At 39.6% G+C, this 26,058-nt stretch overlaps 1 protein-coding gene and 1 pseudogene across 6 annotated transcripts in view; one reads left to right on the forward strand and one right to left on the reverse strand.

The window, feature by feature from the left end:
• Positions 1-26,058, reverse strand: part of MRPS30 (mitochondrial ribosomal protein S30) — a 735,966-nt gene that overhangs the window by 665,192 nt on the left and 44,716 nt on the right. The window lies entirely within an intron of this gene.
• On the forward strand, positions 12,279-12,750 carry LOC308343232 (small ribosomal subunit protein uS17-like; annotated as a pseudogene). Its single transcript has one exon. The product of its transcript is annotated as a small ribosomal subunit protein uS17-like (transcript).

Consider the following 26,058-nt stretch of genomic DNA (forward strand, 5'->3'; position numbering starts at 1 on the left):
TGTCTACTGCCACAAGAAGACTTTGTTACAAATCACCCCAAAACTTAGTGGCTTAAAAAAATAGTGATTTATTACTGCTCACAAGTCAGCAGGTCAACTAAGTGGTTCTTCAGGTCACAAGTGGATTCGCTCCCCCATCTACAGTAAGCAGTGGATTGGGTAGGCTCTGCTGTTTCCTAGTTATTCTATTAAATCTTTGGGGTCACTTGGCCTCAGCTCTCCTCTGTATGTATCTCACATCCCTCCAGCAAGCTAGTTTAGGCACCAACTCATGACTGGGCAGAGAAACAAGAACAAGCAAGCTCAGTCACACAAAGGGTAAATGAAAATGCACAAGTGCTCCTTAAGCCTGTCTGTGTCACTCATGCTATTGTCTACTGGCCAAAGCAACTTGCATGGCCATCCCCAGAGTCAGAATGAGAGGGTACAATCAATGGACATGGGTACCGGGAGGTAAGAAAAACACAGTCACTGGGGAAAGTGATGTACTGCAGGAATTAAAAAATGGATCTTGTTAAATGAGGAAAGGGCTATAAGAGACAGATTTATTTAGGGAAAGACGAGGTACATTTATAAATCAGGCAGAGCTAGTCTTTATAACTCCCTTATGCTACATAGTCTAACAAGCGAAGTCTAACATAGCACTTGGCATATTACAAGCACTCCGTAAATATCAGTTCTCTTTCTCTTCCCCCTTCTCTGCTTTGTTTTCTTCCCCTTTCTATGTAGGCTCCTATTTCAGCACTATCTTCCTCAATCCCCCATTGGTCTCACACTCAGAATGATGGAAACTCCTCTCTGAGACAATATCCTCACTTTGCTTCAAAATACATCTTTCCTTTATCTCAAGAGGTTGTTATTGTTAAGAATTAATGATCAATTCTAGTCAGCTAATTTTCCAAGTTTTAATGACTATAATTGCATTTTAAATACCTTAAATTAAAGAGTAATTTCAGAAACCATAAAGGCAAGTGTTGTCTTGGACACTCCTACAACCGCACCAACTTATTGAGTTCCCGTATTCCAACTGTATGTTAGATCTGCTCTGGATTCTGCTATAAGTCTTGAAGACCTAAGGCAGATGAACTACAGTCATCATAAACCAATAGCCTTCACTCCTAAAAGTGTATCATTAAATAGATGATATTGTGCAATTATTTTTTAATGTAAGATATTATGAAAATTAAAAGGGCCACAATCATTTTTCAAAATCAATTAAACTACAATTGATAATCATACGGCCATAAACTTTCAGTGCCTAAACCTTTCGTGACTTATTCTCCAGAGATTGAGCTGCTGCATCATTATTAAAGAATCTCCTAAAATTAAAGAGAAATGAGCAATAGCCAAGGTGGTGGGGAGGGCAGGGAGCAAGTAAGAAAGACAAGTATGACTTAAATAGCTATTTATCACTATGACCCAGAAAATTAGTGATCTCAAAATATGGAGCTACCAGTGGGCATTCAGACACCATCAGGAAATGCCTGGTTCTTCTTACAGATAATAGAGGGAAGAAACAACAAATGTTTATTGAGTGCTACCATAATGCACTCAGTAATGGGAACTACAGTGGAGGACACAGATAAGACATTACACCTTCCCTAAATAATTAAACTTACAATCTAGAGCAATACACAGACTTTCAATCTAACCATTGCATAATCTAACAGATGTGTTTCCAAAACTCTGGGTTTTCTTTTTCAGGCACTTGAGCCACCAAAGAAGTAGTAATTAATTTCAGGTGAAGGGAAAAGGAGAGTCTTGAGAAAAGAATAAATATTTCTTTCAAACCTTAAAAGATTAATTTGATTTTGACAGTGGTAATTGGAAGGGCATTGCAAGCTTAGTGAATAACACAAAGCAAAGGTGGAATGAAAAAGTTCCTAGTGTTCACAGGGGAAGAGTGACAGAGTGGCGAGGTATATGTAGTGTGTACGTGTGAGGGATCATCTCAGAGATAATGTGCCTGGAATGATGTGATCTGAAATCAGACTGAGTGCATACATTCAACATATAACCTAGACATTGTCCACAGCTTCCCCTCCTTCATACCTAGCCCATTCATATGGTAGGAGCTGGTTCCTGAAACTACCTATCCGTTTAAGTTAAGTTCTTTAAATGCAAATATTATAGTCATTAACGCTTGGAAATTAACTGGGATTGATAACCAAGTGTGACAACGTCTTGAAGAAATATAACATAGGAAAGATAAATAAATGAAGGATTATCGCAGTTTCTGTCTGGGGAATGGGTTGGAGATGAGCAAGAGGAAAGCGAAGAGGTTAGAGAGGAGGCTAGTGCTGTAATCCGGGGGAGAGGTGATGGTAGCTTCAATTCCACAGCAGTGATTGGGGATGAAGAGAAAAGTAACAGATGTGGCAGCTACTGAAAAGGAAGCTATAACACAAAACACCTTGAATAAATGTTTGTCCAATAAATGGATTTATCCCTAGGCCACTGGGCAACCAAATACTTTTGAGGATGGAAATCATGAGATTTGTATTTTGTAATTCTGACAGTGTGACAGTGTGGCAGTGGAGGACAGTTTAAAGATGGGAATTCTGAAGGTGAAAAAATTAGTTAAGAAACTGATAAAAATGTAGGGGAAAAGAGGACTGAGGTATACAAATAAGACAAGGAAGAATAAAGGGAACTGAAAAGAGAATTTTAAAGGAAGAGCTAGATGAAGTTAGAAGCCACTTTAGTAGTGAGTTTAGAGAACAATGAAGAGCTGAAGGCTTCTTACAAGGTGAGACATAATACCATTAACAGAAATAGGGCTCAAAGGAGAAAAGTCTGAGGAAGGAGAAGTTAGTAATTGTCTTTTAAACATACTGATCTTGAGGGGCACCTGGGTGGCTCAATGGGTTAAGCCTCTGCCTTTGGCTCAGGTCATGATTTCAGGGTCCTGGGATCTCAGGGTCCTGGGATCCAGCCCTGCATCAGGCTCTCTGCTCAGTAGGGAGCCTGCTTCCCCCGCCCCCCCACCCCCGCACCCTCTCTCTCTGCCTGCCTCTCTGCCTACTTGTGATCTCTGTCTGTCAAATAAATAAATAAAATCTTAAATAAAAAAATACTGATCTTGAACAGAGACATAACCACATATAAAAGGACCATCACCATTTGGGGACCAGGTTCACAGAGCCTACCCACCAGGCAGAGTAGGTGGGTCGTGAGGCGTGCTGCTCTGCAGTTGTCAACAAAAGTATTTAAGTTTGAAAATGTGAGGTAGGCTAGTCTGTTTTGGCACAAGATATGGCATGAAAAAAGAAAAGAGCAGGAGACGAGACATGGCTCCAAATTTGCCCCGGAAAGGCAATATGCATGAGATAAGGGACTTCACACTGACAGAAGCTCAGACAGCTCTCTTGCCGACACTCCCAGTTTGAGACTCTGTACAGGGAGCCCCAGAGCAAGAGGGAAGCCCTGAAAAGTCAAGAAAATGCTGCATTCTCATCAGGCAGAGGGAAGTCTGGCAGTGTGGTTTTCCTCTGCTCTCTTTCCTGCAGGACAAACAGGATAAGGTCCCAGACAGCTGAATCTGAGGGAGGAATTTGCAGAGATCAGGTTCGGGGGAGGGAGGGGACTGGAAGTCTCTGAATTAAAGTCTGCAAAGTACACCACCCAGAAGGGCCCGAAGAGGATAAAATGTCATCCTTGCGCAGGGGCCATGCTAATCTTCTCTGTATCGTTCCAATTTTAGTATATGTGCTGCCGAAGCGAGCACCGAAGAGGATAAAATGGATGTGACTGAATCCACCTGACAGTACCAAGTAGTACACCAGCTGCTAACTTCAGCTGTAAATGCAAGCAGAATAAGCACCATCTAAGGAAGGGACACAGATACAGAGAAGCAAGAGACGCCTTGCCCAAAACCCCTAATTTTCTGCTCAGACCCTCCCCCAACCCCCTTACCATCCACCACCACCACATATAACAGACACCATCTTAGGAGCTAGGAAAAACAGGAAAAGATTAATAAGAGACTGATCATTCGATCCTGGACAGACTGAACTCTACTCAAGTCAAGTATTTAACTTACAGGTGCTCTCAGGTTTAAACACAACTGAACATTTAGTACAGTTGTTTTGGGGGAGGGGATCTCAGGAACAGGGGTCCCCACTACCTAGAGGGTAAAATTGAGTAGGAAGACTAGATTAACTATGGATAAAATTAATAAATTATATTTTTCAGCACATGCAAGTTAATGAGTTAAATTTATGACCCCGCCACAGTAAATAAGAAAGGTAATGGTGATAGTGTTGTAATATTGGCTGGAAAGGTTTCTTAATTACCCACGTTAGTAAGTAACAGTCACCTGTCACAGCGTTCTCAACACCAGGCATCATCTGACCTAATAGAAGAGGCAGGAAAAACATAGTTCATCGGACAGGCAGTGAGTAGGTAATCCCACTGGTACTGGAGTAGAGTGTTGATTGATATAAATGTATAGAAATGACCATGAAAACTTAGAAGAAAGATCTCGGAAAATCTTAAACATCCAACTAAGAAAACACTTCTTTAAGTATAAAAAGTAAATTCATGTTTTTAAGAATAAGAATGGCATTGGGGAAATCTGTGCTTCAGGACGATTAACCTGACGGTTGTTCATGGGATAGTCTGGAGATGAGGGGTCAGCAAATACAGGTATCACAGATGGGGCAGACTTGGAAGTTATGAGTCCTAAGACATATTTCAACTATGATCATTCTGTAGTTCCCCACTCCAAAAACATCTGGAGCATTTTATGAGATGAACTGAAGTTAAAATGAACACTGGAAGCAGTCCTAACATGGAAAATGCCGAAAACATGTCATCTACACCACTGGAAGCAAGAATGTAGGAATGGGAAGACAGACTGTGTTACAGATGGATGGTTGGAAAGAGATGCCAGGAGGACCATCTATCTTCATCTCCTACCTCACTGCCAACTCGCTGGGTGTAGCCAGAGCACAGCAGGGCAGGCCTCCAAATTCTGAAACACACATCAGTAGCCACAGACCACACGAGAGATGGTGAAGCGCAGGAGCCCCAGACCACATGAGAGATGGTGAAGACAGGGGCAGAGTAATGGCCCACGAAGGCAAGGGCGCAGGTAGATGTGAGTGATGCTCTGAAGGAACAAAAATCTCAGCGGGCAGTAAGAGGAACCAAGGAACGATACAGCTCTGCCAATAATTAGCTACAGGACCAAAAGGAAATTCATTGTTCTCTGAACAAAATGAGGCATTGTAAATGTGTATCAAGGTACCACTCACAGCCAATGACTCCAAGATCTCAAAGTTCCTTCTTTCTGCTCTGAAATTCACAAATGTGTACGTACCTAAAGTCACGTCTTGTGAAATCCAGAGCAGTATTATTAGCCTTTTTGTGGTAAACCCATAGGTTGCAGATGTGGCTCAGTGCCACTCTAGTTCTCTTCAAGGAGAAAGTGAAGCAGCAGAAATGGAAATGTTCTTAGATAAAGGAAAGGCTAGGATTTTCTAGTATGTCACAGAACTGTTTTGTTGAGGTTGTTTTCATTTTAGTACAATTTAGTACAATTTTAGTACAAATTAAAGGAAATTAAAGGAAAACCCAAAAGGTTCTTTGCATAAATATTTTAAGGATAACACCTCTGAATATATTAATTTTATTATTTTCTCTACTAAAACTTTGTGGTAAATTACACAAGCCACGTTTTCTCATAGTCTAGTTATTCACCAAAATACCAAAAATAAAACTTGCCAATTGACTACCCCTCTTCAAATGATTTTTAATTAATGACAAATTAATTTAAAATGGTTTCAACCAAGGAAGCATAAAAAAATACACCATAGCATAAATAGATTGATATTCTCATTATTAATATCACAACATAAAATTCCTATTTTAAAACTGATCTTAGCTCCAAAATCCTATGTCACCCTCTACCCCAAACCCATGTTATCTCATTTTACTTATCCATATCATGTTAGTTTGATATGTCACTCCTACAAAAGAATTTAAAAGTCATGATTACTTCAGATTGTACCTTTCAGATTTCTTTCAAACGTGTCGTCTTGTGCCCTATCTCACACCATTTTTACCTTATTCTCCCAGTTACTTTGCTTTTTAATAATGGATATTTTCATTCACAAAAACATCACTCAGAATACTACATACTATGTGGATTTGTTTTTGAAATATCTAGTAATTTTCTTTCTGCTAGTAATATTGCAAGGGTGCTCCAGGTCTCTGAATTGCCCAATTAATATCATTTAGGTGATTACAGATGAGTCTTCTAGAAGAGCATCACTATAAAATAAAAGCATAAAATATTCCTATGAGTATTTTCAAAATTACACAGCTAGAAATACCTAAATGCATTAGCGTGTTAACAGGTGTGTGGATTTCTTGACCTTAGCTTTTAGACGTAGATTAATTATTTTTTACAATATATGACTATAATATTTCCTCTCTATTTCAAAATCCTAGTATTTTCAATAAGGAAAAATAAAATCATATTTATATCCTATACATGTAAAGAACTGATCTATAAAATACACCTGAGAATGTGAATCTTGCAAAAAGATCTAGTTGTTAGATGAAATCCAGTAAAATACAAATACATCTACCACCCTTGAGTAACTGGAAGCTCATATATATGCTTGAGTATTGAATATTTACTATCATATGAGCTGAAGAAAAGCAGCGGTGCTTTCAAGTTGAGCACAAAAGTAATGTTTTGAAAGTGGATGAAATCCCATCTTGTCTTTGAGCTGTCATTTAAGCCCTTAGACTTTGCCCACATATTCTATCCACTATCCTTGCTCTCAGCCTGTGTTACCTGATTCCCAGTACGGTTATTTCCACCTTTTGTTCACAGGTATTTCCTCTTAACAATACACCATTCAGAAAAAGGTATGTCTTTGAATTGTCAAATAGTACTTCATCTGACAAAAGATATCACCCTAGTGTTTCAAGACTGTATGTTAGAAATCTTGAAATCAATACCATTTGTTGACTATTAGAAATGAGTTTATTTGACAAGTGGTTATGTTAGAAAGTACAATCAATAACACTGAAAAACAAAATCCTACATTCCAAAATGTATAATTATTTAGCACAGGTTAATATGATACCACTTTAAGGAATCTAAAAGGATTATTCTCAGGTCTGATTTGAACATGCATTTGTTATGACATATTCATTATACAGTAAGGTCTCTGCTCCTCAGACAAGAAGAGGCAAAAGATTGGAGCAAAGTTGAGTAATTGAAGGAGAAACTAAATGATCATAATTTCCTTGTGCTGGTGTAGATCAAATATACAAAACAAAATCTCAATTGCCTAAAATCTGAAAGAAATGTAACTGAACAAGAAAAAGAGAATTAGAAGAACCGCACTGCATTTTCTTCAAGCATCTAGATAGCCTATTTCTGATGCAATACAATAGTAATGAAAAACATATATACCTATAAAAAAATTGAAATCTAAGAACAATTTTGGAATATTAAAATTGTTTAATATGCTAAGTCCACCAATGCATTTAACATTTTATTAACATATTTAAAATAATATATTTGAATATACTATTGAATATAATTTCAGAAATAACAAATTAGATTAATATGTAATTTGTTAAAGTATTTTAAAGCACATACCACACATTATAAAAAATTATAATTTATTATATTTTACTTGAAATTTAAAAATGACAATCTTTTTACTATTGCTTAAAACAACTGAAATAGATTGTTTTGATTCGTTAATTATAACATGTATTTTCATTTCTTGATATTTTAGATTTAAATTGGTAAGCTGTCTATAATTAAAATGTTTAGCTCCTGGTTGATCAAAAGTATTAAAGTCATAAACATGTTTACTATCTTTTTAATTCTCATACTTTTCTGCTTTCACAAAAATAAACCTCATCATGAAGAGAGATTATCATATCATATGAACAATGAACTAGGAGAGTATATGTCAGGTAATATTATTTAAAATATTTTCTAGATCTTTCCACATGTATTTAGACATATGCAAATACATATATGAATCATACCTGTACTTTTTCAGAAATGGTAGCAAACTATACACACTGTTCTGTAACTCCCTTTGTTACTTAACAGTACTTCTCAGAGATTTTGTTTATATCAACAGATAAGGGGCTTCTTCATTCCTGTTCTACAGCTGTACCCAATTCCATGATATGGGTGCAACCCAGTTCACATCCCATCACTTCACATCAGAACACTACTGCTGAGTACTTATCTTCATCACCTTTTCCTACTAACGAACAGCGCTACAGTAAATATTCTGAAATGTCTCCTCCTACATTGCTAATTGTATCTACAGAATAAGTTAACAGTGGAATTTCCAATACAAAGGATATTGTGCATTTGTAAATGTGATAAAGACTTGTCGAATTTCCCTCCATACAGGCCGCCCAATTACACTCCCACTCACCATGTATAAGAATAATTTCTCCACATTCTGCCAATGTAGGGTGCTATCAAAGTGTTTTTAATCTTGGCCAGGCTGACAGATAAAAAATGGTACCTCGCTGGGCTTCATTTTCCATTTCTGTTATGCTAAGTGAGAATGAGGGTCTTCCAATATGTTGAAGGATGCATTTTTTTTTTCAGATTTTATTATTTACTTGACAGAGATCACAAGTAGGTAGAGAGAGAGGGGGAAGCAGGCTCCCCGCTGAGCATAGAGACCAATGCGGGGCTCGATCCCAGGACCCTGAGATCATGACCTGAGCTGAAGGCAGAGGCTTAACCCACTGAGCCACCCAGGCACCCCGAAGAATGCATTTTTATTTTTTTTTTAAAGATTTTATTTATTTATTTGACAGAGAGAGAGAGAGATCACAAGTAAGCAGAGAGGCAGGCAGAGAGAGAGGAGGAAGCAAGCTTCCTGCTGAGCAGAGAGCCCGATGCGGGCCTTGATCCCAGGACCGTGAGATCATGACCCGAGCCGAAGGCAGAGGATTAACCCACTGAGCCACCCAGGCGCCCAAGAATGCATTTTTTTAAAGAAACAATCTGAGGTACAATTTGGTAAATTAGTTACGAAGAATCTGATACTATCATTTATTGACTCTAATACCATTCCATTACTACAGCTGTTTCTGCCAAAAGCCAACTCCACTGGTGCACAACAGCCCACCCCCTCCCGAGTGCTCAGTGATGCCGCTCCTTAAGTGCTCCCCCCTCCTGCTCCACAGTGGGCCATCATCGTTTGCACACAGGCACCCTACATTCCCTCTTCAAAACAAAACAAAATCAAAATCTTCTCTGACCCCTTATCTCCTTCTAGATTTCATCTCATTCTTCTGCTGTCTTTTACAGCAAAACTCCGCAAAAAAAGCACCTAGGGTGCTGGGTGGCTCAGTCTGTTAAGTGTTTGCATTTGGCTCAGGTCATGATCCCAGAGGGGTCCTGGGATCAAGCCCCACATTGGGATCATTGCTCAGCAAGAAGCCTGTTTCTCCCTCTCCCTCTGCCTGCTGCTCCCCCTGCTTATACTTTCTCTCCCTCTCTCTCTCTCTCTCTCTCTCTCTGTCAATTAAATAAATAAAATTAAAAAAAAAAGAAAGAAAGAAAGAAAGAAAATCACCTACACTCACTATCTTCCTTATCTCCCTTCTGAACTTTATAGTCCGTCTTCCTTCCCCAAAACTGCAAAGAAATAACTCTTGTCAAAGTCACTAAGTGACTTCCAGGTTGCTAAAGCAAATGGGTATTTCCCAAGTCATCTTATCTGACCTAACAGCAATATCTGAAACTGAAATTCTTGATCACACTCTCCTCCTTAAAACAATTCTCACGGGTCTCCCAAAACACCACATTTTGGGGATTTCCTCCTACTGGTAACACCTTTTGTCTCTTTGCTGATTTCTCATCTCCCCAACCTGCACATACTAGATGTTAGAGCATGCCAGGAATCAAACCTCACATCTTTTTTCTGCCTGTGCTCATGCCCTAACGATCTAATCCAGTTTCTTTTTTATATACCAGCTGTATTACTAATGCCACCAAAATTATACTTCCAGCCTAAATATGTGCCCTGAACTGCAGACTTAAATAGTCTACTGTCTGCCTGACATATTGCCACAGGTGCCTAACAGGAATCCCTAGAGACGCCAAACAACTCCTGATTTTCACCTCCCCCCAAATCTGTTCTGATCATATTCTTACCTATTTCATCAGTAAATTGCAAATTTATTTTTCCAGTTGCTCAAGCCAAAAATCTTAAAGTCTTCCTAGACTCCTTTCTTTCTCTTACACCCCATATTCAATACATCAGAAAATCCTGTTGGTTTTAATATTCAGAATGCAAACACTTCTTATCACCTCCACCTAGATCATGCTGGTCCTAGCCAGCATCATCTCTCTCCTGGATTACTGCTATATCCTCCTAACTGGCTTTCATCTCTGTCCCATAAAATCAAATCTCAAATACTAGCCAGAGTGCTCTTTTTAAAATATGAGTCAGATTAAGTCCATTTTCTATGAAAATTCCTCCAATACTGGGGCACTTGGGTGGCTCAGTTGGTTAAGCCTCTGCCTTGGGCTCGGGTCATGATTTCAGAGGCCTGAGAACAAGCCCCATAGGAAGTTTGCTTCTCCTTCTCCCTCTTCCCCTGCTCCCTGCTCATGCTCTTTCTCTCTTTCAAATAAATAAATAAAATCTTTAAAAAAAAAATCCTTCAATATCTTCCCATCTCACTCAAAGCAAAATCCAACATTATATAAAGGCTCAAGAATGTACATGGTCTGGCATTCCTGCAATCTGAGCCTTTTTCCCACATGGCTCTTGCCCAGTCAATCTTGGACTGAGTCTCTTTGCTGTTGCTGGAGCACACCAAGCAGGCTCCTACTTTATGCTCATGTACCTGATGTTCTCCTTCTCTGGAGCACTCTCCTTCCAGAAAGCCATAAGCCTTGTTCTCTCCTTTCCTTCAGATATCTACTCAACTCTCACTTTATTAGAGAAGGTTCCTCTCATCAATCGTGTAAAATAGCAAACTCCATCTCCTGGTATTCCAAAAAGAGAAAAGGATATTCACTAGTGGCACAACCAAATGGATTTCCAAAACCTCTATGATTCATCAAGATGTTCTTCTCATCAAGATGCTTAACTTGGGGGCATCCCGGTGGCCCAGTTGGTTAAGCATCTGCCTTTGGCTCAGGTCATGATTCCAGGGTCCTGGGATCAAGCCCCGCATCAGGCTTCCTGCTCAACAGGGAGACTGCTATTCCCTCCCCCACTCCCCCTACTTGTGTTTCTCTGTCAAATAAATAAATAAAATCTTTAAAAAAAAAAAAAAAAGATGCTTAACTTCACTGTTTCAATTTCCCCATCTATAAAATGGGGACAATAATACCTACTCAGAGAAGCATTGAGAGCTACATAACTCATGTAAAAATATTTAACACAATTCTTGACACAAAATTCAATTAATAAATATTAGCTATTACTATTTTCATTATCATTATTGGTTTTATTTCTAATACAACCACCAACTGAAATCAGGTACTCCTTATACCATGAATATTATCATAGTAGTATCATAACTGATCTCTTCTCCAATATTTCTCCATTCAAATAAAACAAAATTGACCTCCATAAAATATCCTCTTTTCTCAAAAACTTCCAGTTACTCTTTAATTGCCCATAGAATAAGATCCAAGTTCCTTAGCCTGACATTCAGCACCCTGCACAACAGGCCTTATCAGGATTTATCTCTATAATTGAATTCCCCCACTGTTCTGAATCAAGTCCATGCTCACACTTTGCTCTCAGACTACCTCACACACACTCCCACCTGAGCCCTTTGCAAATATCACTCCCTCCATCTAAAATGTTGTTTCTTCTTTGAGTACCTAAAAGTTCTAGTTATGTTCCGATAATCCCCCATGCTTTTATTGAATTTTTTTCACTTTAAAATACTGTACCATGTATTGCCTATTCCAAATCTATCTAATAATAATATAATGTGAACCACATGGGTAATTTTAAATTTACCAGTAACAACATTACAAACCCTTAAGAGAAACAGATGAAATTAAATAAAATAATATATTCAATATATATAAAATATTTTCCTTTCAATGTATAATCAATATAAAAGAATTACTGAGACATTCTTTTTTATATTGTTCCAAAATCCAGTGCATATTTTACATATATAACACATCTCAAGTCAGACACTAAATTTTCATAGGAAATAATTGCTCTATATTTAGATTTTATAGAACATACAATTAAAAAGTAAATTGACAGCCTTTTCAGGCAGCCAGGAAGATGGCTGATTTTCAGACTGAGTGTGCTACCAAAAGTAGCCATCTTTCAAAATAAAAAGAGGGTCCTGCTTGGAGAAACTGGCAAGGAAAAGTTCCCATGATACTACAAAAACAGCAGACTGGGCTTCAAGATGCCCAAGGAGGCCACTGAGGACACCTATATTGACAGGAAATGTCCCCTTACTAGTAATGTCTCCATCAAAAGATGGATTTTGTCTGGTGTGGTGACCAAGATGAAGATGCAGAGGGCCACTGTCATCCTCTTAGACTACCTCCACTACCTCCGAAAGTACAACCACTTTGAGAAACACAAGAACATATCTGTGCACCTGTCCCCATGCTTCAGGGATGTCTTAGATGGGCAATGCTGTCACAGTGGGGCAGTGCCAGCCCATGAGCAAGACTGTGCATTTTGACATGCTCGCAAAGACAGAAAGGCCACTGGCACCAAGAAACAATTCCATAAGTTCTGAGACTAGACATCTGCCCACACCCCTGAAGAAAACAAAGTTACTTTCCCAGTTTAAAAAAAAAAAAGTAAATGACATACCCAAGTTGTTTCAACATTCATAAAAATGTTTAACGACCTATCAGTTTCTAAATTTAAATTTAAAATAATTAAAACTAAATAAAATTTAAAATTCAGTTCCTCATTTGCACTTACACATATCAATTTCTCAGTAGCCACCTCTAGCTAGTCACTATGTCTTGGACATCAAAGACTCAGACGTTTCATTAGATTATTAACTAACAACAGTATCTTGTGTCACTATCTTGTATATGATTCACCATGACAATGAAAATTATCTCACATGGATCACCAAACAATCTTCTGTACCTATAGAGTACTTGCCATTAGTGATAACTAATTCAGATGAATGTTTTAGATGTGAAGTCCTGTATGGTCCATTATTATCTTCGAGTCATTGAAATTCCAAATATATATGCAAATACACATTTGTGTGAATGTGTGTGTAAAAGAGAGCGTTTATTTCCCCTCATAACAGTCCTTGATCTCTTGGTGCATCTCCATTGGTCTGGAAAACCAAAAAGTAATTAGAAAAATTCAAAAATAATCTGGTATTCCGTCTGATCTTGCCACAGACATCAATCAAGCAAAAGCTGACTTGAGTAGATGGGTTTACTACTAATGCTTTTTGACCACCAATAATAGGTGGTCAGAAATTGCCTCATTTCCTAAAGATACAAGCTCCTGTCTCTAGACCAACAAGGATGGGAGTTCCAGAGACATAAGAATTCTATAGAAACTAGTTCTATTCCGTATTCCACAAAATTTGGTTTAGGAACAACTGACTTTAGATATAACTTTATAGAGGGTAAGGAACCCTACACTTATGAAAATTACTGAGGACCAATATAAACAGACATATCACCTAAACTAATACGTAAGGCCAAAAAAGAATCCTGTCACAGATTTTATTATCCTAAACACTAAAAGAAAAAGGCATATTTATGAAATTTTCCCAATCTGGGCATAGCATTTTAGCTTCCAGGAGGTTTTCAAGCATGCATGTGTAGCCCGAAGATCCAAGACCCAGCTGAATATCAGAGCACACTATCGGGGCGGGGGCGGGGGGAGACATTCCAGGAATTGAAGATCCATGACACCCTCACAAATTCAGATGTGAGTTGCATTATGAACAATAAACACTTACAGAACAGCTGCTATGTGCAACACACACTGCTCACCCTTGTGATTAAATTAAATCCCCTCTACTTAAGCATCAGAGACCACCCTACTCGTTCTCCAGAAGCTCAAGTCCTTATATCTGTTGGGCCATGGCATCCTTTCTCATAATAATAGGTGACCCCTTTCAACCTGGTCCTCAATTCAGAAAAGTGCTGGAAAAGCCCAGTGATCACACTCATAGAATAATTAACCATATCTATTCTCCTTTTCAATTTTCCCCCAATTACTTCTGTCTGAAAGACTTTGAAAGTCTATTTCTAACCAATGGGAAAAAATTTAGAACAAGTCTTTGTCTATAATTCATCACATTTCCTCTACCCTAGCCTATACCACCTTCCTTAAACATCCTTCTAAACTTGCAAAAAGGGTCCCACTATTTTTCTGATAAGAAAACCTATATTTCAAAATAAGTACTTTATATTATTAAGTGCATACTTATTTCATATAGATACAAAGATAGATTTCATTCCTATCTGAAATATATTGTTCACCTCTTGAAACTCAGAAACCACATCTTCTACTTCTCCCCTGCTTTCCAGTCCACAGCTGGGTGTGGATTTATATCAAACTTGCATGGGCATCACATCACACTGGAATCCTGCTTTCAAAAGTGCAAGCCTAAGAAGATTTTGGTAGACAAGATTTTATTTTCAGAATAGGAGTAAAGGAATAGAATAATCCCCATAGATCCCTCTCTAGACCTCCCCAGCCGGCTGTGTGACTCCTCACCTGGCCCCTCTTGGGAAACACAGGAAAAAGAAAAATGAGAGATCAGAACAGAGCCTGGACACAGCCCTAGGCTAGGATTTGCTAGTAAGTAAACAGCTTATGACCTGGACTTGCTAGCATTCTCTCTCTCTCTGAGACAGCAAAAGAGACAGGAGGTGCACAATGGGACTCCTAATTTTCAGTAGGCCTTCAAGTCGGATCACCTTACACCCATACATTTTGTCGCTAGAGCACACTGCTTTTCCCAAAAGGATGCCCTCTCAAGCTGGATATTCAGAGTCAAAAACAAGTCATTGGAATCAAAGCCCACCAGCCACAAAGAACTGCACTTAGGAAAACTATATCCCTCAGTTGTCAAATTTGGCCACATGGATCACTATCACTTTGTTTTCTGGTAATGGTTTTACTTGGGGCTAAAGATATTTTACTCCTATCTTTATAATGTTTCTTGAAAAGGTCCAAAATATAAAGTTTCTCTTATCTATGAAATATAAGAGAAAAGAGAAGGACAATTTCCTTCCACTCAAACTACAATTCTGTATTTAAAGCTATATCATATTAAAATATTAATTATAATACTTTACACTTAAACGGTGTTGGTTCTTAGAACAGGCACTAAGAGGGACGCCTGGGTGGCTCAGTTGGTTAAGCAGCTGCCTTCGGCTCGGGTCATGATCCCAGCATCCTGGGATCGAGTCCCACATCGGGCTCCTTGCTCGGCGGGAAACCTGCTTCTCCCTCTGCCTCCGTCTGCCAGTGCTCGCTCTCTCTCTCTCTCTCTGACAAATAAATAAATAAAATCTTTTAAAAAAAAAAAAAACAGGCACTAAGACCTTCTGGTATATTAATTCATTTAATCATAATTTATCAACTGTAAGAAACTTTTTCCAATGGCCACATTCAAGTCCCACAGAACCAAAACAATCGAACATCAGAACTGTTTCTTCTTGTAAGCTTGCCTTTGCCTTTTCCCGAAAGGGAAATGTCAGGAGGACTAGTAGAATGTGTAAGATGACATAACACTTCCTTGTCCCAACATTCCTTATTCACTCCTCATATGGAGACATATCTTTATCCTAAGCCCACACGACTCTTAACCCTTCAGGAAAACTGACTTGGCAAGCTGCCCTTCCCAGCAGCCAGCAGATGCCAAACAGAGGAAGTGTATTTGCTCCTCGCACCGGCCACTCCCTGGCAGATTCCAGAGCTGCTAACCCGCTGTGGCTTCAGGCTTATCTAGGGACGTGTCACATGTTTGTGCTGTTATGTGATCCACCCTGGCTGCCTCGTGCTCCTAAAAGCTTTTTCCATCCAATGACTTTTACACATTTCTAACAATTGTGAATGAGGTGTCATGGGACTCCCAATCACAGGGACAGGCTTTTGTGGGTAGGGGAAGGCGATCTCTCACCCCCTGAACACAGCCCAGCTACAAAAGCAGAGCTTCTTCCCTCAGCACCCTGCACTCCAGCTTCCCACAGCCAGCCCCCACCCCAACAACTCAACAACCGTCCCCTGCCACTACCTCGGGCACCCAGAACCTCTTCACGGAAACTTTCCTTAGCCAACAATTCTTGAATTGCTACATCTGGGAGACACCTCTCGGGCCTCCTTACTTGACTTGGTTGGGGCTGATACCGTTGACCCTCCGGCCCTGGGAACGGTCTTCTGTGGGCAGGACCACACTGCCCTACCACTCCCGCCACCACGGCTGCAGCTCCTCGGCTCCCTTCCTCGCTTACTTCCCTCAGGGTTCCCCTTACCTGCTGCCATTGCCCAGGTGTCCTCGTCAGTTTGGGCAGCTAGCTAACAGTGTACCATAGACTGGATGGCTTATAACAAGAGAAATCTATTTCTTACGGTTCTAGAAGCTAGAAGTCCAAAGAGATCAGGGGGTTCCAGTGAGGACCCTCTTCCAGGTTGCAAATGACCAGCTTGTTGGATCCTCCCATGGCAGAAAGAGGACATGAGAGCTCTCTGGGGTCTCTTTTATATCCCGATCATAAAGGCTCCACCTCGTGACCCAATCACCTCCCAAAGGCCTCACCTCTTAATACCATCGTATTAGTTGTTAGGCGAACAGCATGTCAGTGTGAGGGGGGACACAATCAGCCCATAACATAGGTCTATGTCCGAGCTTCTCTCCTCCCTTCTCTACCAGTTTACCCTAGAGAATCACATTTGCGCTTGCAGCATCAACCTACAAGATGTCAACTCTAACCCTCATTTTCAACTCCCACTTCTCTCCTGAGCTCCAGATACACTCTCATAACTGCCCAGGAACATCCTGACCAGGATGCTCACATCACCTCACACTCAAACCCATTCTTTCACCACACCTTCCTACACAACAAACTCTTTCCTCCTGAACCCCTTACCTCAACTAGTGGCAACACTATCCTCACAGCTGCTGTGCCACTGTGAAGCATGGCTATAAATTCATTGACATAGCTGGGATTTCTGAGGTTGGGTCATAAAAGAAAACTGGCAGTTCTGCCTTGGTTTCTGGAAGCACATGTTCTTGGAGCCTGGGGCCATGAGGCCGAAAGTTCGATGATGCTCCAATAGCCATGCTTGAGGTCATATGTAGAGTGCTCTGGCCACTCTTGTGAGTGAAGAGGCCATCTTTGAAGTGGGTCTTCCAGCCAATTTAGGAACCCCCTGCCATTTGTACCATCCCACCAAACATCCCAGATATTGTGAAGCAAAGGGGAGTTTTCGTCATTGTGCTCTTTCTGAATTCCAAATCCACAAAAACCATGACTATTAAAATTTTAAAAATTTTTTTCTTTAATGCCACTGAATTTTGGGTGGTTTGTAATGCAACAATAAATAACTATTGGTTTCCCAAGCTTCAAACATGGGAGTCATTACCCTCTTCTCTCCCATGTTTTTATTAACAAATAATTTCATTAAGGACCTACTATGTGCCAGGCACTATAGCAAGCATTGACAACACCAATAAATTATGGTCCAGTAGAGAGTCTGTGCAAAGAAAATAAATCACAACCAAATAAAACAGCATTTCGCAACCCTGTTCCAGAGAAATAAGACAGATGTTTTTCAAAAGAAATGTTTCATGGTCAATCAATTCTGGAACCCTTCAGTAAAAACAAGTTTCTTTTTTTTTTCTTTTTCTTTTTTTTTTTGGAAAGGTAACAAGACAGTTTATTTTTTAAATAAAAGAGAAAAATCAAATTAAAAGTTTTTTTCTTGAAATACCTCTTGGGATCATTAGTATTCAAATGTATATAATAAATACATGAGAGAAATCTACAGTACAGAGTTTCCCAAAATTATTTTACCATAAGACAGATTTGGGATTTTTGTTTGTTTTGTTTTAAAGAGAAACTCAAGGAAATAAGAGTCCTGCAAAACACTGTGAAAAAGAATTCATTCAATAATTAGACGTAGAACATGAACTGGGAGTCTAGGAGAAGGGCAAAGAGCATTTCCTCATGTATCAGGGGACAACTCAAGGACGAAGTAGTATCTGAAGTGAGACACAAAGAGGAAAAGGAAGGTGCCAGGTTGGCAAGCTGTGGGAAGGCAGACGACTGACTTATGAAGAGGTCCTGGGCAGACCTGGCTTTTTAGGTAAACTCTAAGGAAATGCTACAGAACTCTAATATTTTTGCCTCTTTCTGAGAGACAGATGCTAGAATTTCAAGTTCAGGTCAGAATCTGTTTACTTACTAGAAAATCCTAGCCTACGGCTGTGTCCAGGCTATGCCCTGATCTCTCATTTTTCTTTTTCCTGTATTTCCCAAGAGGGCCCAGGTGAGGAGCCATGGCAGCTGCCTGGAGTGTTCTCATCCCTTTATTTCTGTATTTACAGTAAATGTTTTCTTAATTTAAAATCTGCTTCTTATGTCTGCACTTCAAAAGTAAGAAATCAACTTGATCTAACATCCCCAAAACTCTTGGACTACTGCACATGAGATGCGGTGGTCTAGAGAATCCCGACCACATCTAAGATGTGATTCCTTCATTTACTAGCATTGTATTTTTCAGATAAGAAAAATGACTCCTGACACCACATGAGGAACGTTTATTAAAATGCTGGTATTTTATAAAATAAATGCTGAAAAATTTTACAGAAATTCACGAGGCTATTTTAAGATGATGGGACAGATTACAACAAAATAAAGGTGATGACTGAAGGCTGTAGATAAAAGTATCTATCTATCTATATATACAGAGAAAAAGAGAGAGAGACTATATTATATAAAGTATATGTAGAGAGACTATATTTAGTGTCTCTCTGTCCTCTCTGTGTCTCTGTCTTATCTCTCCCTGTCTCTCTTTGTCCCTCTCTCTCCCTTCTTCCCCTACCCCATATACACACACACACACACACACACACACACACACATATATATATACACATATAATCCAGACTTTAAAGTCATTTTTATATAAGAAGGATTACTGTCTCTCTCCTCCTTTCAAGAGATGGAGATCCATGAGGGAATCCTAGCAATTAAGGTCTAATGAGACATAATCAAAGACCAGGAATAATGTTCCTAACGGGCTTTGATTTGGAGAGGTATAAACCAAGTTGATTTTATTCTGGAGCAGATAAACTCTGAGCTCCCCAGTTAAAGAACATTACTCTAGAATTTCTCATAGAACCACCACTCTTAGAGGCTAGAATGGTATGAGCAACAATGTAGGGTGTGACAGACCACATCTCTGCAAACTGAGACTGAGCTGAGGACACCCCTTCAGCTGCTCACGTAAGGCATCTCTAATCTGACATAGTCAAGCATCAGAAAGGAGCGACCACAAAGATGGCCCTGTAGGAGTCCCCACCCCTATCACCCCCCAGAGATCAACAATTAGACAGCTATCAGTGAACAGGAACAGCTTCGGAAGAGCTCTGGAATCCACTTAAGAAACTTCAGCAACAGAGTAGAACAAAAAGCCTGAGACTCACCACGCAGAAAGGGAAGAAGAACAGCTTCATTTGCCTGCATCATCCCATCCCTTGGGCCAGCCCTGCTTAGTGCAAGAGGAAACTCTCCGACTAGAAAGAGTTCCCCTGGCTGGGAAACGGAGAGAGGAGTAAATGATCAGCTATCCAGCCTTTCGGGACACCCTACAAAGGACCCACTTCAGTTTTACTCCACCCAGCAGCCAGCAAAGCCGAGAGGAACTGAGACATCTAGGATCAAGGAAGAAGAGCAGGGCCACCAGTATGAGGCATGCAGCAGGAACGACCGCGATTCCCAGTGTCCTGCTCTGCAGAGGATCCCAGCAGATGTTGCCTCTGCATTAACCAACAGCCCGCTGGGCTGCTATGGACGCTCAGCCTATGTCACCAATGTTCACCCCATGGCATTCACATTCGCAGACACCAGCCACCTGAGTCCCTTCACACTCACTGCTCTCCTCCCCGTGCTGGAGCCTGGAACCCACACCCGCACCAGCCCAGGCCTCTGCAGCTGCGTGAGTGCAAGAAGCCAGACTGGAGGCTTGAGCCTGACCGCCCACTGCCATGTGTGCACTTGGGGCTAGCCCCTCCACTGAGTACTAACACACCACTGGCCTAATCTCCCTCACCAGCTTCCACTGCGTGTGCCCATGGTGAGACTCTACAGCCACAGAAGGGCACACTCACAGCCAAGGCCCTTACAGCCCTGTCTCCTGTCACCAGCCTGCACCACCGGGCTTGTTTGCAATTAACCCCTCCAGCTATGCACCAGCACCTCACCAGCCCAACTCCCATCATCAGCCTCCCCTGCCATTCATGTGCCCTAGGTGAGATCTGCAGCCACAAGAGTACATGACAATAGCCAGGACCTCCACAACGGCTAACATGCCTGCAGTTGGCCTTGGTCCTCACTGCTGGTCCTGAACCACCACCCCCCCATTATGTATGTGTCTGCAGCCAGCCCTTGCCACTACACAGGAACCTGCAGCTGGCATCTGCAGCCAACCAGGTGTATACCATCGCTCTGACCATCACCAGTACCTGCCCTTGTATCTAGCCCCTGAACCTGGAAGTGCTACTGAGGACCTCAACAGACTTTGCAACCACTGCAGACCTCAGTACGCACCAAGAAACATACCATTGTTGATGCTAAGGACCTCAGCAGCCTGGGCAATAAGACACCACACTCCCCTCGCACCAGAACCATCCCACACTCTTGCACTTCATGCCCTGCACCACTAGACCCATAATCACAGCACACTTCACCGTGCTCCCCAACAGGTCAAAGTCTTTCCTTACTGAAGTCAGTCCATAAAGTCTGGGAGAGATCACTGCTTCTTCAATGCACAGATATCTACACAGGGCCATAAGAATCACAAAGTATTGGGGAAACATGACAACAACAAAAGAACACAGTAAACTTCCAATAACTGAACCCAAAGAAATGGAGATAGGTGAACCATCTAACAAAAATTACAAAAGAATTGTCCTAAAGATGTTCAGAGAGCTATAATAGAACACAGATAAGCAAGACTTAATGCAACACCATTAAGAGAAGCAATCTACACAGCATTTAAGTCCCAGAACAGGAAGACCAGGAGAAAGGAGTGAAATGGTTATTTAAAGAAATAATAGCTGAGAACTTCCCAAACCTGGGGAAGGATTTAGACATCCAAGTTCAGTAAACTAACAGTAATCCCACAATTTCAATCCAAAATGATCTTCTTGGGGTGCTTGGGTGGCTCAGTCGTTAAGCATCTGTCTTCAGCTCAAGTCATGATCCCAGGGTCCTGGGATCAAGCCCTGCATTAGGCTCCCTGCTCAGCAGGAAGCCTGCTTCTCCATTTCCCACTCCCCCTGTTTGTGTTCCCTCTATTACTGTGTCTCTATCAAATAAATAAATAAAATCACACCAAAAAGATGACCTTCTCTAAGACACATTATTTAAAAAGTGTCTAAAATCAAAAACAAAGAGAGAATTTTAAAAGAAACAAGAGGAAAAAAATCCTCTCATACAAGGGAGCCCCCAAAAGATCATCAGTGGATGTCTCAGCAGAAATCTTGCAGGCCAGGAAAGTATAGAAGTATATATTCAAGAAGTTGAAAGAAAAAACTACCAGCCAAGAATACTTTACCCGACAAAACTGTTGTTCAGAAATGAAAGCAAGATAAAGACTTACTCAAACAAACAAAAGCTGAGGGAGTTCATCACCACTAGACCTGCCTCAAAAGAAATGCTAAAAGGACTTTGTTCTTCAAGCTGAAACAAAAGAACACTAGCAAGTAACATGAAAATATGAAAATATACAACATACTGATTAAGCTAAATATACCGTCAAATTCAGAATATGCTAATACTATGATACGGTGCTGTACTGACCCCTTAACTCTAGTATGAAGGCTGAAGGACAGCTGTATTAAAAATAACTACAGCAAAATAAATAAATAAATAAATAAATAAATTTTAAAAAATAACTACAGCAAAAGGTAAAGGATCTGTACTCTAAAAACTACAGAACACTCATGAAAGAAGTTGAAGAAGACACAAAGAAATGGAAAAGCATTCCATGCTCATGGATTGGAAGAACAATGTTGTTAAAATTTGGTACTATGCTGTGGTACCCAGAGCAACCTATACATTCAAGGCAATCCTTATCAAAATACCATCAACATTTTTCACAGAGCTGGATCAAATAATCCTAAAACATGTATGGAACCAGAAAAGACCCTGAGCAGCCAGAAGAATGTTGAAAAAGAAAATCAAAGCTGGTGGCATCCCAGTTCCAAACTTGAAGCTCTATTACAAAGCTATAATCATCAAGACAGTATGGCACTAGCACAAAAACAGACACATAGATCAATGGAACAGAACAGAGAACCCAGAAATGGACCCTCAACTCTGCCAACTAACCTTTGACAAAGCAGGACAGAACATCCAATAAAAAAAGGAGAGTCTCTTCAATAAATGGTGTTGGGAAAATTGGACAGCCACATGCAGAAGAATGAAACTGGACCATTTTTCCACACTACACACAAAAATAAACTCAAAATGGATGAAAGACATAAATGTGAGACAAGAATCCATCAAAGTCCTTAAGGAGAACACAGGCAGCAACCTCTGTGACCTCATCCACAGCAACTTCTTGCTAGACACATCCCCAAAGGCAAGGGAAACAGAAGCAAAAATGAACTACTGGGACTTCATCAAGATCAAAAGCTTTTGCACAGCAAAGGAAACAGTCAACAAAACCAAAAGACAACCTAAAGAATGGGAGAACATATCTGCAAACATCTTATCAGATAATGGGCTAATATCCAAAATCTATAAAGAACCTATCAAACTCAACACCAAAAAACAAATAATCCAGTCAAGATATGGGCAGAAGACATGAACAGACATTTCTCAAAAAAAGACAAATGGCCAAGAGACACATGAAAAAATGTTCCACATCACTAGGCATTAGGGAACTACAGATCAAAACCACCATGAGATACCACCCCATACCAGTCAGAACAGCTAAAATTAACAAGCCAGGAAATGCAAATATTGGCGAGGATGTGGACAAAAGGGACCCCTCTTAAGCTGTTGGTGGGAATGCAAGCTGATGCAGCCACTCTGGAAAGCAGTATGGAGGTTCCTCAAAAAGTTAAAAATAGAGCTACCTTATGACCCCAAAATTGCACTACTAGGTATTTAATCTAAAGGATACAAAAACATGGCAATCCAAAGGAGCACCTGCACCCTAATGTTTATAGCATCAATGTCCACAATAGCCAAACTGTGGAAAGAGTCCAGATGTTCATCAATAGATGGATGGATAAAGAAGATATGGTATGTATATACAACGGAATACTGATCGGCCATCAAAAAAATGAAATCTTACCATTTGCAATGATGTGGATGGAACTAGATGGTATTATGCTAAGCAAAATAACTCAACCAGAGAAAAATAATTATTACATGATTTCACTTATTAGTGGAATTTAAGAAACGAAGCAGAGGATCATAGAGGAATGGAGGGAAAAATAAAATAAGATGAAATCACAGAGGGAGACACACCGTAAGAGACTCTTGGCTACAGAAACAAATTGAAGGTTGCGGGAGGGAAGGTGGAGGTGGGGTGGGATAACTGGGTGATAGACATTAAGGAGGGCATGTGATGTAATGAGTACTGGGTGTTATATGCAACTGATGAATCACTGAAATCTACCTCTGAAACTAATAAACTCTATATCTTAATTAACTGAATTTAAATAAAATAAAAAAAAATTTTAAGTAAAAATAACTATAGCTAAAATAATTTGTTAATAAATACATGGTATAAAATGAGGTAAATTGGGCATCAAAAAATATAAAAGGCAGGATTAAAAAAGTAGGGTTTTAGGTTGGGGGGGTTGAAGTACACTTGACACAGAAAGTTATATTAGTTTCAGGTGTACAAAATAGTGATTTGAAAACTCTGTATGTTACGCTATGCTCACCATAAGTGAAGCTACCATCTGTCACCATACAACACTATTACAATATCATTAACTATATTCCTTATGCTGTACCTTTCATCCTTGTGACTTATTCATTCCATAATTAAAAGCCTGTACCTCCCACTCCCATTCACCCCAAAAGGTGGAGTTTTTGTATGTGATCAAACTGAAGTTGTTATCAGTTTAAAACTGACAGTCATATCAACAAGATATTTCAAGTGAGCCTCAGGGTACCACAAAATAAAACCTACAGTAGATACACATGAGATAAAAAGAAGGAAATCTAAGTATAATAATACAGAAAATCTTCAATTCCTAAAAGAGAGCAGCAGGAGAAAAAAATAAAAAAGCAAAGAAACTATAAAACAGCCAGAAAATAGTTAATAAAATGGCAATGTAAATCCTCGCCTATCAATAATTACTTTAAATGTAAATGGAGTATAGTCTTCAATTAAAAGGCATGAAATAGCTGATTGGATTTTTTTAAAAATGACCTAACTATATGCTGCACAAGAGACTAAAAATAGCCAAGATATAGAAGGAACCTAAGTGTCCATTTATGGATGATTTAATAAGGAAAATGTGATATATACACATATGTATGTGTGTATATACAATGAAATATTACTCAGCCATGAAAAGAAGGAAATCTTGTCATTTGCAACAATATGGATGGACCTTGTAGACATTACGCTAAGTGAAAAAAGTCAGAGAAAGACAAATACCATATGATTCATATATACGTATATACATATATATACACACACACGTATACATATATAAACACAACACTTAGAAACAAAGAATAGAATGGTGCTTGCCAGGGGCTGTGTGGTAAGAGAAATGAGACATAGGTCAAAGGGTACAAACTTTCACTTAATGAAATGAGTAACTTCCAGAGATTTAAAGCACAGTATAGTGACTATAGTTAACAGCACTGTACTGTATACTTTAAAGTCGCTGTGGGAGTAGAGCTTTAATGTTCTCACTGTAACAATAACAACAAAATGGTAATTATGCAAGACGAGGGATTTGTTAACTAACTTTGTGGCAGTAAACATTTCATGATACATACATATATCAAGTGATTACATTGTGCACCTTAAGCTTACACAATGATACATGTCAAACATACCTCAGTGAAGCTGGAGGGAAAAAGAATCAGAACAACAAATAACCCACAGTGGCATATTTATATGACATTAAAACAGCACCTACTTCTCCACTCAAACTGCAAAGAAGAAAAAGATTCTGTCAAAAATGTAGTTGCTAATTCAGTAAAAACCACTTTCTACATCAAACATGTCTCAGGAAGTAAATATGTCAAAACATGGTCTTAAACTTATAAGAAAAATTTCAACTTAAAATTTTTCATTTTGATCCCCCATATATATTCTTACTTCGGGATTAATTTAAATTTAACTTAAATCTCCAGGTCACCAAAAAATCTAGCAAAACCTTCACCACACTGGCAGTATTTTCAAGCTGGAATCCATCAAGTTTCCTTAAGAAACTTCACTGTGAAAAGCATCAGCTTATAAATGAATAAGAAATCTTCAGAAGCAATCTTATTTTGGAAAGTATTCCTTTTAAAGGAAGCAAAAAGTGGAGGTGCCTGCATGGTTCAGTCGGTCAAATGTCTACCTTTGGCTCAAGTGATGTAGCCCCGCGTTGGGCTTCCTGCTCAGTGGGGGGTCTGCTTCTCCTTCTCCCTCTGACCTTCTCCCAGCTCATTCTCTCTCTCTCAAATAAATAAAATCTTTTTAAAAAATAAAAAAATAATAAAAAATAAAGGAAGCAAAAAGTTGTTCATGAAGGACACAGGGAAAGATAAAAAGAAGCTTAACTTTAACCATAATTAGAGAATCAGAGAACTGAATATTTAAACCACTATGATATATTATTTCACCCACAGACTATCAC

The sequence above is a fragment of the Martes martes genome, assembly GCF_963455335.1.
Source record: "Martes martes genome assembly, chromosome: 5".
NCBI classification, from domain to species: domain Eukaryota; kingdom Metazoa; phylum Chordata; class Mammalia; order Carnivora; family Mustelidae; genus Martes; species Martes martes.